Below are 17,912 nucleotides of genomic sequence, written 5' to 3'. Positions count from 1 at the left end.
AGGAATGCATTACAAATATTATTACATGTATACAACACAATTTTTCATATCTCTTGTTATATATAAAGTATATTGATGCCAATTCATGTCTTCATACATGTACTTTGGATGAAGATGTCTATCACATTCCACCATCCTTGCTAATCCCCTGCCCCCTCCCTTTCCCTCCCTCCTCTCTGCACTATCTAGATTTCATCAATTCCTCCCATGGATGTATCCCCTTAAATAATCCACCAAACCTACTCACAATGATGCTTTCATTTGAGCTTTTAATTTTAAGTTAGCCTCCTTATATCGGAGAAAACATTTGGCATTTGTTTTTTGGGATTGGTCATCTTCACTTAGCATTATCTTCTCCAACACCATCCATTTACCCTCAAATGCCATGATTTTATTCTCTTTTATTGCTGAGTAATAGTCCATTGTGTATATATGCGACATTTTTTAATCCATTTATCCACTGAAGGGCATCTGGGTTGGCTCCACAGTTTAGCTATTGTGAATTGTGCTGCTATAAACATTGATGTAGCTATGTCCCTATAGTATGCTGTTTTTAAGTCCTTTGGGTATAGTTTGAGAAGAGGGATAACTGAGTCAAATAGTGGTTTCATTCCGAGCTTCCTAAGGAATCTCCATACTGCTTTCCATATTGGCCACACCAATTTGCAGTTCTCCTGGCAGTATATAAGTGTACCTTTCCCCCAACATCCTCGCCAACATTTATCGTTGTTTGTCTTCATAATAGCTGCCATTCTGACTGGAGTGAGATGATATCTTAGAATAGTTTTGATTTGCATTCTCTAATTGCTAGAGATGATGAACATTTTTTCATATATTTGTTGATTGATTTGAGCATCCTCTTCTGATAAGTGTCTGTTCAGGTCCTTGGCCCATTTATTGATTGGGCTATTTTTTTTTGGTGTTTAGCTTTTTGAGTTCTTTATATACCCTAGAGATTAGTGCTGTATCTGATATGTGAGGGGTAAAAATTTTCTCCTAGAATGTAGGCTCTCTATTCAGCTCACAGATTGTTTCATTTGCTGAGAATAAAACTTTTTAGTTTAAGTCCATCTCATTTATTGATTCTTAGTTTTAATTCTTGTGCTATAAGAGTCTTATTAAGGAAGTTGGGGTAAATTATATGGTCTATTTTAGAAAAGGATCCAAGTGCTGCTGAGAAGAAAGTGTATCCGCTTGATGCAGGTTGAAATATTCTATATATGTCACTTAAGTCTAAGTTATTGATTATATTATTTAGTTCTATAGTTTCTTTGTTCAATTTTTGTTTGGAAAATCTACCCAGTGGTGAGAGAGGTGTGTTAAATTAACCCAAGATTATTGTTTTGTGGTCAATTTGACTCTTGAACTTGAGAAGAATTTGTTTGATGAACATAAATGCAACATTTTGGGGGGCATATATATTTATGATTGTTATGTCTTTTTGGTGAAATGTTCCCTTGAGCAGTATGTAATGTCACCTTTATTCCTTTTGATTAACTTTGGCTTGAAGTCTACTTTATTTGATAGGAGGATGCTTGCTTCCACAGTCCATGTGAGTGTTATGATTTTTCCCAAACTTTCACCTTCAGTCTGTGAATGTCTTTTCCTATCAGATGAGTTTCCTGGAGGCAGCATATTGTTGGTTCTTTTTTTTTTAACCCAGTCTGCTAGCCTATATCTTTTGATTGGTGAGTTTAAGTCATTAACATTCAGAGTTATTATTGATATATGTTTTGTATTTCCAGCCATATTTGTTTATTTTTGTTATTTAACTTGACTTGATTTTCTTCTTTGATTACTTTTTCCTTTAGGGTGCTAACTCTCTCTGCTCATTTTCATTGTTGTTTTTCGTTTCCTCTTCATGGAATATTTTTCCAAAGATGTTTTGAAGTGTTAGTTTTCTAGCTATAAATTCTTTTAACTTTTGTTTATCATGGAAGATTTTATTTCATCTTCAAATCTGAAGCTTAATTTTTCTGGACACAAGATTCTTAGGTTGGCACCCATTTTCTTTCAGAGCTTGATATGTTGTTCTAGAATCTTCTAGCTTTCAGGGTCTGTGTTGAAAAATCTGCTGTTATCCTAATTGGTTTCCACCAATATGTAATCTGATTCCCTTCTCTCATGTCTTTTAAAATTCTCTCCTTATTCTGTATGTTGGGCATTTTTAGTATAATGTGCCTTGGTGTAGATCTGTTGTGATTTTGTACATTTGGTGTTCTATAGACTTCTTGAATTTGGATTTCCAATTTATTCTTCATGTTTGGAAAGTTTTATGATATTATTTCATTGAATACGTTATTCATTCATTTGGTTTGGACCTCTGTGCCTTCCTCTATCCCAACTACTTTTAAATTTGTCTTTTTATGCTATCCCATATTTCTTAAATTCTCTGCTTGTGGTTTCTTACCATTATTGCTGTGTGGTCTATGTTCTTTTCAAGATTATATATTTTATTTTCATTGTCTGATGTCAAAGTGATCTACTCTGTTGGTGATGCTTTCATTTGAGCTTTTAATTTGGTTTATTGTTTCTTTCATTTCAAGGATTTCTGTTTTTTTTTTAAGAACCTCTATCTCCCTATTGAGGTGATCTTTTGCTTCTTGAATTTGTTTATGTAGCTCCTTGTCGATGTGATCTTTCACTGCTTGTGTGTGCTGTATTATATCTTCCTTGAGTTCACAGAACATTTTAACTAAGTATATACTGAACACTTTTTCTGTCATTATTTCTGCTGTGGCTGCCAATGATTCTAATGATGTCATGTCTTGATTTGTTTGTGGTACTTTCTTCCCTTGTCTTTTCATGTTGCTCATGTGTCTTCCTTTCCAGCTCTGTGAGTCTGGGGTGTTATTTCTCTATAGGTTTGTAGTGCTCTTGTAGGTTTCCAAGATCCCTCCTTTGTGGGAGGGATTAACTATTAACTGATCCCAATATCCACAATATATCACTTATGAACAATTTGTTGTTATTAAGACATTTACAGTTTAGTCTCAATGTACAGAAATGTTGGATTCAATTATTATCTAAAATATAATCAGTAGTTTCATAAAAAGGATTACAGTTTCTGATGGTGGAAAATGAATGGGGTGGAGAGTAGGACAATATGCTGAGGGGGAAAGATGTGAGGGTATAGAGTTAGTGTATCTTAGGAAATGTGAAAGAGGAATCTAATGAAGAGAGTTAGTAGCAAGAGAATAGATAGGAAGTAATTTAGGGTAGACAAGTACATGGGATGACAGTAGAGTACATAAAACAAAACATACATATGTATTTAGAGAAATATAGGATGTTAAAATAGTAAAATTTGGAGGGGAAAAATGAAAGAAGAAAAAACCAAAAAGGGGGCATATATAACACCTGTATATTATATTATTCAGATGAATCAGTCCTCAAAATCCTATTTCATGCAAAGTTCTTGGTTTCACATATGTCGGGTATGTGAGGGCTGGAGGATAGAGGGGTAGGACAGAGAGAGAGAGAGAGAGAGAGAGAGAGAGAGAGAGAGAGAGAGAGGAGGGAGGGAGGGAGGGAGGGAGGGAGGGAGGGAGGGAGGGAGGGAGGGAGAGAGAGGAGAGAGAGAGAGAGAGAGAGAGAGAGAGAGAGAGAGAGAGAGAGAGAGAGAGAGAGAGAGAAAGAAATTCTCAAAGGAAGAAACCATGGGTGAACTCACCCATGCCTGGCTTTCCCTGACCAGATAACAAGTCAGGGAAAGTTAGTTTTAGAGATCTGTTTCTTTTCTGTTTCTCTTCTCATCCAATAGGTGGGGCTGTCTGTTTTAACCTGGTGTCTCTGCACTCAGGATGGTGTAGGTAACCAGAGTGAGAGGACTGGGATCCTAATTAGAATAAGATATATGCCACGTTTGTATAATATATCAAATAGATTCTACTGTTATGTATAACTAAAAAATAGAAATAAAAATTTATAATGTTAAAATATAAGAAAACTCTGAAAAATTAATTTGAAAATAGCTACATCTCTCTAATCATTTTAGATATTATATGTGTATAAATGTGCACAGATACTTGATACATCAAAGCTTTATCTTATTCTGTTCCCTCTTTTGATTTATGTCTCTCTCCTCTTTTTTTAAAAGTATGCTTGACTTTATTCTTTTTAAAAAAATTTTTTAGTTGTAGATGGACACAATACCTTTATTTTTAATTTGTTCTAATTAGTTATACAGGACAATAGAATGCATTTTGACACATTGTGCACAAATGAAGCATAACTTCTCATTCCTCTGGCTGTACATGGTGCTGAGTCACACCAGTAGTATAATCATACATGTATACAGCATAATGATGTATATCTTATTCTACCTTCCTTCCCATCCCCACACCTCTACCCTGTCTCTCACTCCCCTCTGCACAATCCAAAGTTCCTTCATTCTTCCCTAGCAATCTCCCACTATGGACCAGCATTCACTTATTAAAGAAAACATTCGACCTTTGGGTTTTTTGGGATTGGCTTATTTCACTAATCGATATTCTTTAGTTCCATCCATTTACATGCAAATGCCATAATTTCAATCTTTAAGACTGGGTATATGTACCACATTTTCTTTATCCATTCATCTGTTTAAGGGCATTTAGGTTGGTTACATAGTTTATCTATTGTGAATTGAGCTGCTATAAATATTGATGTGGCTGTGTCACTGTAGCATGTTGATTTTTAAGTCCTTTGGGTATAAACTTAGGAGTGGGATAGCTGGGTGAAATGGTGGTTCCATTCCAAGTTTTCTGAGGAATCTCCATATTGCTTTCCAGAGTTGTTGCACCAATTTGCAGTCCCACCAACAGTGTATAGAGTGTACCTTTTCTCCTACATCCTTGCCAACATTTATTATTGCTTATATTCTTGATGATTGCCATTCTGATTGGCATAAGATGAAATCTTAACAGTAGTTTTGATTTGCTTTTCTCTAATTGCTAGAGATGATGAACATTTTTTCTTATGTTGGTTGATTGGTATACCTTTATTTTATTTGTTTATTTGTTGTGGTGCTAAGGATCGAACCCAGTGCCTCACACATGCTAGGCAATGCTCTACCAATGAGCTACAATCCAGCCCCTCTTTCTCTCCTCTTGATACCCTGGGGACATGGAGTCACCCTACCCTTTTTACTATGGCTCTGAACAAGCAAATCACCAGATCACTAAATCTTACCAGGTCTCCATGCTGTACTATCTAATACAGACCTCACGAGATAGATGGATTATTTATATTAAAATTATATGAAATTAGAAATTCAGTTCTTGTCATGCTAGCCATATTTCAAGTGGTCAATTATTACATACTACTAATTGTTACCACAAGTACCATAATGTTCTACCATACAGAGGACATTTCCTTCATCACAGAAAGTTCTATTGAACACTACATCTCCTTAAGGTCTGTGAATGTTATGAAAAAAATGGCTCTGTACTACTGCATAACAGCATTGTTATATTATAGAAAACTATCTCCATTCATGCTTATAATGTTGGTAGCACTAGGGTCAGGTTATTCAGGTAGGGTTCTGGGTTTGAGAAAAGATGTTCAAAGGATTGGATGTAGGAATGGCACATCCTGGACATGCATTCCTAGTCCCCAAGACTTACAAATGGGCATCTGAGATGTGCCATGATAAGGCAAATAGGGCTTGGAAGGACTGTGAATTCAGGGGGTTCAGGATAAGGGCAAGGAATACTCAGAGGTCAAGTCTAGGAATCCTGGCAAGTCCTGACTGATGAGACTGATGCTGGATAACCTCAGGAAGGGATAAGGTTGGGTAGTGACATGTTGGTATAACTTTCGGTTCACAGCTAGTAACTACAAGCAGCTCAGAGTGCTAGGAAAACCTATGCTTGTACAGGCCTGACAGGAACACCTGCAGGACGGGGTGCTCTGCTCGGGTGCTCTGCTCTAGCGAGCCATCTGTGAAACCACAACCTCAGCACTTGTGGTCTGCGTTGCCAAGCTACCAGACTATCAGGTCAGGAAACCAAGAGTCAAGTGCTTCAGGGCATGTAACCTCCCAACTCATAAAGCCCCCCTCCTTTAGGGACAAAGACCCTTCCAGACTGCTTTCCATCATGACATCAATATTTAGTGCTTCCTAATAGTATGGTTACATTAGGCATAAGGTGACTGGCTTATAGATGTTAAGGTGCTTATGTGTGATTGGCGGGCACGCCCTACCTAAACCCTATAACAGCTGTATGCATTCTAAAAATAAATGAGCTTGGCTTGCTGAATGTCGACTGAGCTTGTTGAACGTCGACTTCAGTTTCTCCTCAGCCAGCTTTCTCACCAGCTTCTGGTGTTCGTGTGTTGATTAGATACTGGGTCTCTACCCACCACAACTTAGGTAGCTGAGTGACCATCGACCATATCAGTGACTAGGAACACATACAAAGATAGACAAATGGGATACTGAATTATCCTGAATAGAATAATGTCCTAGAATGGTCATGGCTGACTACAGCCTGTATAGAAGCAAACTGTGGATCCAGAGTAGGTGGACACAACAAGGTGAATGGTGAGGCATGTGTCATATGTCAGAAGGACTCGTCTCAGATAAGGTCTTTTATGTTTTAAAGGGTATCCTCAATCTGTGGTTCAGACAGGTTTAAAAGCTCTGTGTACCCTCTGAAGCAATATTTCAAGGGTTATATGTGTTTGTATGCATTTGTAATCTTCCAAGGAGAGAATATCAAAGGGTCTCAGTCTTCTTCTTCATGATCTATTTCTATATCTTCATACACACAAGAATCCAGCAGGCCCATGTCAGATGTCAGCATTATCTAGACAGTGGGAAGCTGGCCACCAACTGATTACTCTATTTCTTCTATAGCCAGACTTTCTGACTTTTGACCTTACACAAATGCCACAGACTAAGACAAATTAGGTTAAAGTGTTCCTCTAAAGCCATCCAAAGAATGCTCAGTATTCTCACTGTAAGCCTTAAAATAGCTAACACATTTATTAATAGAAGTAAAAGGATATTTTGGTGCAAAAATAGAAGATAAGCTGTTTAAAAGTAAGAGATTTTTGTATTTCAGAGTTTCTGAAGCAAATATATTTAATTTGAATCCAAGAAAGTTTTTCTGTTTCCTTTTGTTTGTTTTGGTTAGGTTTTCCCCTTAAATCTGGACTCATGACATGCATCAAGGGATATGACATTCTGGGTCATCAAGCATCTGTATCCTGGAGGGATGCTAATAGGAAAATTTGTGCTCTAGCTTTTAAAAGGGATAGTAATCAGCAACCAAGTACAGATCCCTGACCATTAGATCCTCTTAAATAAAGTTTCTGATTTCTAACTCTTGCTGATTTTGTGATAAGATTGAATATTCTCTTATGAGTCCCTATGGCAATATGATATCATGGAAAGAATATAGAGGATAGATAAGGATTTGAATCCTGAACTGGATAATCAGCTTATCCAGTTGGATGCACTCAATTGTTGTAGGAACTAACTTAAATAATATATTTAAAAAGCTCCTGGCACAGGTCTTGTTATATATCATGTGTTCCCAGGCAAAGAGTGTTCATTCCTGCCCCCTTCTCTCCCTAATTCCAGACAGACAGTGACCTAAACCTTTACATTTACTCCCAAGCCTCACAAGAAAATATAAGTCATGGGATACAAATATCTTCTAATTATCTTTAAAATTTATAGCCTAACAATTTATTTCTGATTATAGGCATATCCATCCTCCTTCCAAGTCCTTGTGGGACTACGCTCCACTGAGCAATCTCTTCTCACTGAAATCTGCACATTACTTCTTTTCTAGTTTTCTTTAAGCTCTTAACGTCTTCCCCCAGCCCTGCCAATCTCCTTTACCATCATACTTCACCATAGTAAAGTCATGTCTGCCTCCATTTGTGTATCACCCATTTATTCCTCAACCAATTGTGGTTTGGTTTCACCTTACCCATTAAAACAAAACACTTTGTTCAAACTAAAATCTCCACGAATGGCCTCCAAATCCAATGACCATCATTACTGTTCTGCTGCCTCTGACACTGATGCTGGCATAAGATAAAGCTGCTGGCTATAGTACAAATCTCACCCTACCCAAGCCCCACCAGTCCCTACTGCATCTCTGCTCTTGAACTATTTCCTTCTTTGGCTTCTGTTGATTTTCCTTATCTGACTACTCTTGAAGTAGACTTAGCTGATCTTCTCCCCCACCCAATTCTTTTCTCAATGCAATTCTTTTTTCTAAAATATTCCCCCTTGATGATCTGATTCTCTTTCTGACTTCAACACTGAATGCTAAGTCTCTGGTCTGGCCCTCTTTCTCTGGATTTATCATTCTAATCATTCAAAAAACTTTAAATAACTTAAAAAAAACCACTCTCTCAGTTTATATCATTGACTCCCCATGGTCAAGCAGTATTTTCAGCATGCTTGTAGTAGTGCCACTCCTTTCTATTAAAATACAACTGAGTGAGGTTTAGGCCTCTCCAAATTAACTGACAGGAGGATCTGTTGAAAATTAGTAATCCATGGTCAGCTGGTTGATGTACAGTTGGAATTATGCAGTTAGAGGCCCAGCAATTTTTAGTTATTGAGAATTTATTAGTGGAGAAGTGCTTTGTGCTTCTCAAAACTTGACCACGCAGACAGACCACCTGGGAATCTTATTAGACATGCAGATTCTGGTTCAGTGGCTGTAGGCGAGAATAGGGCCGTGACTATCAAATTTTGACAAACCCCCAAGCTTTGCTAACACTATTTGTTTTTGGATCAAACTCTGAATAGCAAGGGTGGAAAGTATTGTAATAGATCTTTTGTTGGGTCACTGTGTATTGCAGACAAGGGAGGAAATCTGAGTAATAGTAGTAGCACATAAGAGATTAACAGGTAAGTGATGGAAGCATCTGTGTGGGTCCAGTGACTTATTTGATGTCCTATGATGTCTGAACATCCTGTGACTGAGAGTCTATGTGATTTATAATCAAAGGGCAGATATGAGCAGTTCTGAAGTCTGGTGGGGGGGTTAATGTTTCAGGTTTGTGGATTGTTTGAGGAATTTAATACTTTTTAGTGATTGTACAGCTTCTGGTGATAGTGTTTAGGGGCCAATATCAGTATTATAGGAGTATTTTAGAAGTCAATTTCAGCAATTGAAAGAGTTTGTTGGGGAGGGGATGTCAGTCACTGGAGTGTTTTAGTAATCAAAGGAGTCAGCCTGTCATCTCTATGGAAATGTCTCGTGAATGTGTACTATCTTTATTGTTACCTCCACTGCCCAGTTTGAAAGCTATGCCTTATCCCCCTTTCTCTCTAAACATACTGAGGTATAATTTATACACAGTAATATGCACAAATCTGTGAATATAACTTGATGTATTTTTGCTTGTGGAACCATCATGTAGATCATTGATAAAATGATAAAAATCTCCATTCCAATATTAGTAAATACCCTATGTATTTAGAACTAGTATTCCAACCATTACCATAATTTAGGCTTGCTTGTTCTTAAACTTTATCTAAATGGAATCATTTAGTATGCATTCTTTTGTGCCTGACTTCTTTCACACAATATAACTTTCAGGATTCATTCTTGTTACTCCATTCTTCTTAACTGTTGAATATTATTCCATTATGCAAATATATTATAAATTATTTACCCATTCTCCCATGATGAATAGTTGAGTTGTTTCAAGTTTTGGGCTATTATGAATAAAGTTTTAATGGACACTCTTGGTCAAGTCTTTTTATGGAATATGCCTTGCTTCTTTGGGGTATAAATCTAAGAGTAGAACAGCTGGTACACAGAGTAGATATATGTTTAATCTTATTAGAAACTGCCTCAATCTCTGCCTGTGTACTAGTAGATTCCTGCTTAAAGACAGATCCATGTGATACATAAGGATAACTATGCCAGGTCCTTTCTTAAAACTCAGTCAAGTTCTTCATCATCTTCTTTAGATGGCATAGAAGACCATTTCTTTCACGTATTGTTTTCTCCTTCCTACTATAATACCAAATGTTTGTGATGTTTCCTGCCACTGATCATTTCCCAAGTTTTTACTCATGTTCTCTCCTTCCCTCTCAGGAAGCAGCAGCCACATCTCTAGATGCCATTAAAATATAAGTTTGCACAGGAATGTTTAGACAAATTATTCTCTTTTTTTCTAAGAAATATTTTTTAAAAAGTTATAGTTGTACATATATTTGTATTTGAAGTTATAAATTTCTATTTTCCTCTAATACCATTTAATTTTATGTAATAAATCATAATTGTGGTCTCTTGGTTCCCATGCATCGCAAAAGGTCAAAAGATCTACCTAGTGTCAGAGCTTCTTCTAATTTGTGCTATTTCTCTATTATTTCTCCGGTTTTATTGTTACCATAACAGAGCCACACAGTTTGCTCCATGGACAATATACATATGGGATGCTTAGTTATCCATTCTTTCAAGTCTCATATTTTTGGGTGTTTGTGGTGCTGGGAGTTCAAGGTCTCACATATGGTAGGTATGTGTGCTACCAATAAGCTAGCTAAACCCCCAGCTCCCAACCTTTGCTTTTAAATGCCATTTAGTGCATCCTGCAAAAAACAAACCCTAGTTTGAGTCAATACCATTTTTTAATTCTTGCTTTTATTTCTTGTGCTGTAGGAATCTGTTAAGGAAGTCGGGGCCTAATCCTACGTAATGAACATTTGGGCCTACTTTTTCCTCTATTAGGCACAGGGTCTCTGGTCTAATTCCTAGGTCCTTGATCCACTTTGAGTTTAGTGCATGGTGAGAGATAGGGGTTTAGCTTCATTTTGCTGCATATGGATTTCCAATTCTCCCAGCAGCATTTGTTGAAGAGGCTAGTTTTTCTCAAATGTATGTTTTTGGCGCCTTTGTCTAGTATAAAATAGATATATTTATGTGTGTTTGCTTATGTGTATTCTATTTTGTACCATTGGTCTACATGTCTATTTTGGTGCCAGTATCATACCCTTTTTGTTACTATAGCTTTGTAGTATAATTTAAGGTCTGATATTGTGATGCCTCCTTCTTCACCCTTGTTGCTAAGGATAGCTTTGGCTATTCTGGGTCTTTGTTTTTTTCCAAATGAATTTCATGATAGCCTTTTCTATTTCTATAAGAAATGATGATGGGATTTTAATTGGAATCACATTGAATCTGTATAGTGCTTTGGGTAGTACGGCTGTTTTGACAATATTAATTTCTCATCAAAAGAAACAATCAAGGAGGTGAAGAGAGAGCTTAAATTTTGGGAGCAAATTTTTGCCACATGCATGTCAGACAGTACACTAACCTCCAGGATATATAAAGAACTCAAAAAACTCAGCACCAAAAACAAACAAACAAACAACCCAATCAATAAATGGGCTAAGTACCTGAACAGATACTTCTCAGAAGAAGTATCAACAAATCAACAAATATATGAAAAAGTGTTCAACATCTCTAGTAATTAGAGAAATGCAAATAAAAACTACTCTAAGATTTTATCTCATGCCAGTCAGAGGGGCAGTTATCAAGAATACAGACAACAATAAATGTTGGCAAGGATGTGGGGGTAAAGGTACACTCATTCATTGCTGGTGGGACTGCAAACTGATGCAACAATCTGGAAAGCAGTATCAAGATTCCTTGAAAAACTGGGAATGGAACCACCATTTGACCCAGCTATCCCACTCCTCGGTCTATAACCAAAGACTTAAAATCAGCATACAGTAACACGGCTATATCAATGTTTATAGCAGCTCAATTAACAATAGTTAAACTGTGAAAGCAACCTAGATGCCCTTCAATAGATAAATGGATAAAGAACCTGGTATATATACAAAATAGAATATTACTCAGCATTAAAAGAGAATAAAATTATGGAATTTGCAGGTAAATTGATAGAGGTGAAGAATATCATGCTAAATAAAGTAAGCCAATTCCAAAAACCTAAGGCTGAATGTTCTCTCTGATAAATGGATGCTGATCCATAATGGGGGGCAACATGGGAAAATGGAGGAACTTTAATGGGGCAAAGGGGAGGGAGAGGTGGGAAGGGAGAATGAGGGTAGGAAAGATGGTGGAATGAGATGGACATTATTACCCTAGGTACATGTATGTATGACTGCACAAATTCTGCAATGCTACATCATGTATAACCATAGAAATGTAAAGTTTTGCAGCAATTGTGAATAATGAATCAAAATGCATTCTGCTGTAATATATACCTAATTAAAATAAATAAATAAATGATTAAAAGAAACTCTAATGCACTGATTAATCTGACAGGATCTAGTACCTTGTGATCTACTTACATGTGAAGATGCAAACATTCTGTTTTTAAAAACACTCTAAGATGATCCTTTAGTGGTTGTGGGAAAGAAAAGGCAGAACACCAAGGAAGTAGCAGGAAGCAAGTTTATTGGCTGCAGCCAAGTTCAGAGGGAAAAAGTTTTCACTAAAATTAGTAAATCCCCCTGAACTCCGAGTTCAGGAAATTTTGGAACCCAGTATATAGGGAGAGAGGCTCAGAGGTTCACAATCTGCAGAAGTCCACTTAGCAGTAGTTTTTTTTTCCTACTGTTCTGAGCAACTAATTCAGGCCAAGGACACTCTATGAAAATCAGTGTCTGAGAAAGGGAGAGTTCTCTTCCCTCTTTCTTGCTAGCTGGCTTCCCAGCCAATGCAAATGCCTCTATTATAAAGAGGCATTTCTGTTAGAAAGCCTTAGGTTAGACTTTCTTACCAACTCTGCTTCTGCAGGCATATTCCCCACCTGGAAATTCTTTTGCTGAGAGTCTAAGAACAATAATGATGAGGGTCTCTGGAGAAGCTTTTCTGTGGAAGAGGGGATGCCACTACAGAGTAACTCCAGATGTAAAACCTGGCAGATATTTTACATTGCTGTGTGTAGGAAGATAAAATAATCTTTAGTTTGTGAAAAAAAAATGCCTCTCATTCTGACAGAACCATCTCCCATCACCATAAGTTGTGTTTCATCGAACTTAGCCTCACAGACCCTTGAGCATTGTGACTTCAAAGGCACCAACCAAGGGCTCACAGTTAAACTGTTTCTCCAAACATCAGGTCTCTAGAGAAACACAAGATAGTTTAACAACAAAACTTTTTGAAAAATGCATTAAAAAAACAGCAAATTTTGATTCAATATTTTTTTGATCTCTTCATATTTTCCTCAATCCACTACTCTAGAACAGCTTCAGTTATAGGGAAGAAAGTGACTACCCACTAGAATAATTCTGCCTATGACTCTGGTCTTGAGGCAAGAGTAAAAATGGAGGAAAGGATAGAATGTCTTAATATGGACTCATCCAGACTCTACACAAAGCCTTTTTTTGAAACTACAGACTTCATTCTGTAGGTTTAAAACAAGTTGTTTGTTCATTTGATAAATGTTACCAACTCACTGCAGACTCAGTAACATTTTTGGCTGCATAAACAATATTCTAAGAAAAAAGAACTGAGGGGGTAATTAGGGTATGCTATGGATTAGATATTGAATGTTATCCAAAAACTGATGTGTTAAAGCCTTGGTCCCTGGGATGGTGGTAGGTCTTTAAGAGAAGGGGCCTTACAGGAGGAGGACCTTAGGTCATTGGCCAGGTTGTGCCTTATAAAGGGATGGTTGGGACTCCACTCTATTTCAGTGCTTCCTGGCTTGAGATATGAACTCTCACTCTGATATAAGTAAGCTCTTGTTGGAATGTGCCCTTATCATCAGAGGCTAAAACTAGTGGGGCCACCTGATCTTAGACTTCAACCTCCAGAATCATGAGCCAAATAAACTCTATTTCATGAGTAGTTTGTGTCAGGTATTTTGTTTTAGTGAAGCAAAACTGACTACTACAGTTTGTGCATATTATGGAAATTTTATAGTTTTCATTTTTAAAAAATATTTACTTTTTAGGTTTAGATAGATACAACACAATGCCTTTATTTTTTTATGTGGTGCTGAGGATCGAAGCTTGGTCCTGCCTGTGCTAGGCAAGCGCTCTACTGCTGAGCCACAATCCCAGACCCTATAGTTTTCAATTTAAACAGAAAATGTGTTCAAGGGTTTACCACCCCTTTTTTCACCAAGGTTTTTTTTTCATTCTACATTTGTGTGTGTGTGTGTGTGTGTGTGTGTGTGTGTGTGTGTGTTATTCTTCAGTGTCTTAAGGATCTCTATTGCCCAGTTATTTTTTTTATTTAAGAAAGAGTAGTTAAATTTAGTCATTACTTTGTTGAGGTAATATATTTTTCTGGCTGTATCATATTTTTTGATAGTATCATGGACACTGTAATTATTTTGTGGAGATTCTAAATCCTGTTATGTTCTGAAGAGGGTTGGTATTTTTGTTTTAACAAGGAATTAACTTGGTCAGACTTAACTTATAATCTCTGACCTATAGTACGTGGCAGGTCAAATCACAATTTTATTTTGGCCTTGGTTGTTAGCTGCTTTGAAACTGCTTTGGATATGTAAGGATCAGAGTTTAGCAAGGAACAGAAGCAGAATTCATACATGGAATTTTGGATTCTCATATTCTATTTTATTCCACATCTGGCCTCCCTCTAGTGGCCATGCTTTTGCCAGGCTCCATTGCTTGGTTCTTGAGGCTAAAAATGGCTGGCTTCTTACTGGAGTATTAACTACTCCATGTTATGCTGTGACGATGGTCCATTTTAAGATTCAAATTACAGAAACCGGAAATTCACTTCATGTTAATCCCCTTCTCCAAGTTTTCACACCCCTTTAAAACCTTCCTGTATTTTTCATTCTGCAAAAACTTCAAGTAGTTTTTTTGGGGCGGGATTTTGTCCAATTAACAGTTAAATATGGGAGAGCCAGCCTGGCAGAAGCATATTCCACCATACCAGAAATGAAGCCAGTACAGTGAAAACTTAAAAGGATAGTCAGAATCAAGTGACCATCCTCTCTCACTTGGATGACTGCCAAGGACTCTTATCTAGTTTCCTTATTTATTCTTACATGACCAAGGATGATGAGGTTGCCTGTATTTCATTCCTTAGCCCAATCTCATTAATTTGGAAGTCATCATAAGATTAAAGGATGAGAAGATTGCAGAAAAGTGTTCTCTTCCTTGAAAGATAGCCCTGGGTTATGTTCATTTTCTACCCAATACATTGTTTAACATGACAAATATTCCTTATGGTTTATATTTACTATTCAATAGCACTTATCCTTTCAAATATACTAAATAATTTGTTTATTTACTATATTTGTTGGCTGTTTTCCCCTACCAGAATGTAGGCTTCATGAGGCAGTAATTTCTTAATGTATTTTATTCACTGAAATATCACTAGAGCTTTTGACAGTGTAAGCACATAGTAGATACAAACAAACATATGATTAGTAAATAAATGACTTTACCAATTATAACGTCTACCTCTGATTACCACTCCTCTCCTGTAAGATAATTTTTTTTTAAATTCATGCCAGGAGCACCAGTCATTCTGCTCTACTTTACATTGTATTTTACGTTCAGGGCAAAGAAGTCAAATTTCAAATAAACAAAGAATGTAAAACTCCTTAAAGAACCTGATTATTTTTAAATTGCTTTTATGCAGACTCTGGAGGATGACACATTAAAAATTTCCTCCAACCTGACAGCTAGACTTATGAGAGATGGCTCACACAGAGGAATAATTTCTAACCTTATTCTCAGATTAAAATAAGATATAGCAATTAAAGAAATACAACTCAAAAACTACCTTAAGATTTCATCTCATTCCATTCAGAATGGCAAATATCAAGAATACAAGCAACAATAAATATTGGCGAGGATGTGGGGGGAAAAGCACACTCATACATTGCTAGTGGGACTGCAAATTGGTGCAACCACTCTGGAAATCAGTACAGAGATTCCTCAGAAAACTTGGAATGAAACCACCATTTTACCCAGCTATCCCATTCCTTGGTTTATACCCAAAGGACTAAAAATCAGCATATTACAGTGCCACAGCCACATCAATATTTACAGTAGCTCGACTCACAATAGCTAAGCTGTGGAATCAACTTAGATATCCTTCAACAGATGAACAGATAAAGAAAATGTGGCATATATACACAATGAAATATTACTCACTCTTAAAGAAGAATGAAATTATGACATTTGCTGGTAAATGAGTAGAGCTGGAGAATATCATGCTAATGAAATAAGCCAATCCCAAAAAACGAAAGGCTAATGTTTTCTCTAATATGTAGATGCTAATTCACAATAAGGTGTGGGTAGGGAAGAATAGAGTTACTTTGGATTAGGTAGAGGCGAGTGAAGACGGGTATAGAAGTAGGAACAATAGTAGAATGAATCTGACATTATTACCCTATATACATATAGGACTACACAACTATGATTCTATATCGTGTACAATCAGAAGAATAAAATTATATCCCATTTATGCATAATGTGTCAAATGCATTCTGTTGTCATGTATAACTAATTAGAGCAACAAAAAGAGAAGATACAAAATTAACCATAGGCAAAGATTCACTTGTAAATTAAAATTTCACTTTATATAATTCTCACTTTCACTTTAATCCTCTGAATAAGATTTGATACATCAGATATTTATACAGAAGAATGTCAAGATAGCCTGGACACTGTATGAAATATATTCAGCTTTAAACTCTATTTGCATTCACTTTCTCTAAATTTTCTGTTTTCAGTTATATAAGAAATACATTGATGAATAAACATCAAGGCAATAGGATTATTGAAAATTTCATGTAAATATCCATTTGTTGGCCTCCTTGCCACAAGGCCAAAGCTTGCTGCATGTGTATATGTGTCTGTGTGAGGAAAGGAGGGTAGGAGAGAGAAGTAAAGGGAGAGAGGAAAGGAGTAAGGAGAGAGAGAATGCTAATTTAAAATTTGTTTTTAGTTGTTGATAGACCTTTATTTATTTATACGTGGTGCTGAGAATCAAACACAGTGCCTCACACATGCAAGGTAAGTGTGCTACCACTGAGCCACAGCCACAGCCCCAAGAGAAAGCTAATTTTTAATTTCTTTAGACCTTCATAATTTTCAGGGAAGAAATGCATACTGACAATGAAAGATCAGAGAGCAGGGTAGATAAAGTGATATTGATAGCCATCAGAAGCAGAATACTAATTCCTCTCTTATTCCTGCTGGTACTCACTGAAAATTTGTGTGGGGATGTTGGGTAGTGAGCTAGTCTATATCCCAGATCAAGTTAAGACAGACTAGACAATAACATGGCTGAACTGCAGGTCTATTACTGACTGCCATACTCCAGTAGATAAGCTCCAATTGCTTTTAAGACATGACCTCTTTTTTTTTTAATTAATTAATTAATTAATTTATTTTTTTATTGTTGGTCGTTCAAAACATTACATAGTTCTTAATACATCATATTAAGACATGACCTCTTTTGCAGAGGGAAACAAAACTATTAACTTTAATAAACGAAGTCTTCGCCCATCATTTTTAATGAAAATTTCTCTTCAGGGATTCCTGAGATTTTTACATAGTTAGATTATTTCATTTGGTAGAATGTTTAACTGTCAGGCAAAGCCCTCCACTTCAATTACAAAAGTAGCTGATTTTCAGAAAAAGTTTGTTCTATGCAAGGGTTTTGTGAATGCTGAGTAAAACTCCAAGAGAATAAGAAGGGGCTGTAGCTTGCTTTGTAGAGCATTCACACAAAGGTGCCTCATAGTATTTTTCTGTGATAATCAAGACGGATTAAGTTCTTGATGGCAATTTTGTACTATCAAGCAGAAAAGCCTAACAGAGAGGAATCTCTGTAGAGAAAGACAGGTAAGTGATGAAATGAAACAATGGTACACTGAGGCTTTAGAAGGCTCTGCTAAATTTGCAGAGGTCCAGTGAGAGACCCAGGCATATTAATATACACATACCCACACCCACACCCACATGCATGCCCCAGTACTGTAGA

General features: G+C 36.7%; 1 protein-coding gene and 1 long non-coding RNA gene across 16 annotated transcripts in view; one reads left to right on the top strand and one right to left on the bottom strand.

The window, feature by feature from the left end:
• Dock3 (dedicator of cytokinesis 3) overlaps nucleotides 1-17,912 on the bottom strand; it is a 586,580-nt gene that overhangs the window by 203,186 nt on the left and 365,482 nt on the right. The window lies entirely within an intron of this gene.
• Nucleotides 1-17,912, top strand: part of LOC144376260 (uncharacterized) — a 114,927-nt gene that overhangs the window by 94,867 nt on the left and 2,148 nt on the right. The window lies entirely within an intron of this gene.

This window comes from Ictidomys tridecemlineatus, chromosome 3 (genome assembly GCF_052094955.1).
Source record: "Ictidomys tridecemlineatus isolate mIctTri1 chromosome 3, mIctTri1.hap1, whole genome shotgun sequence".
NCBI lineage: Eukaryota > Metazoa > Chordata > Mammalia > Rodentia > Sciuridae > Ictidomys > Ictidomys tridecemlineatus.
Note: the sequence above shows the minus strand (reverse complement) of the source record. Positions and strands in the feature narration are given on the sequence as shown.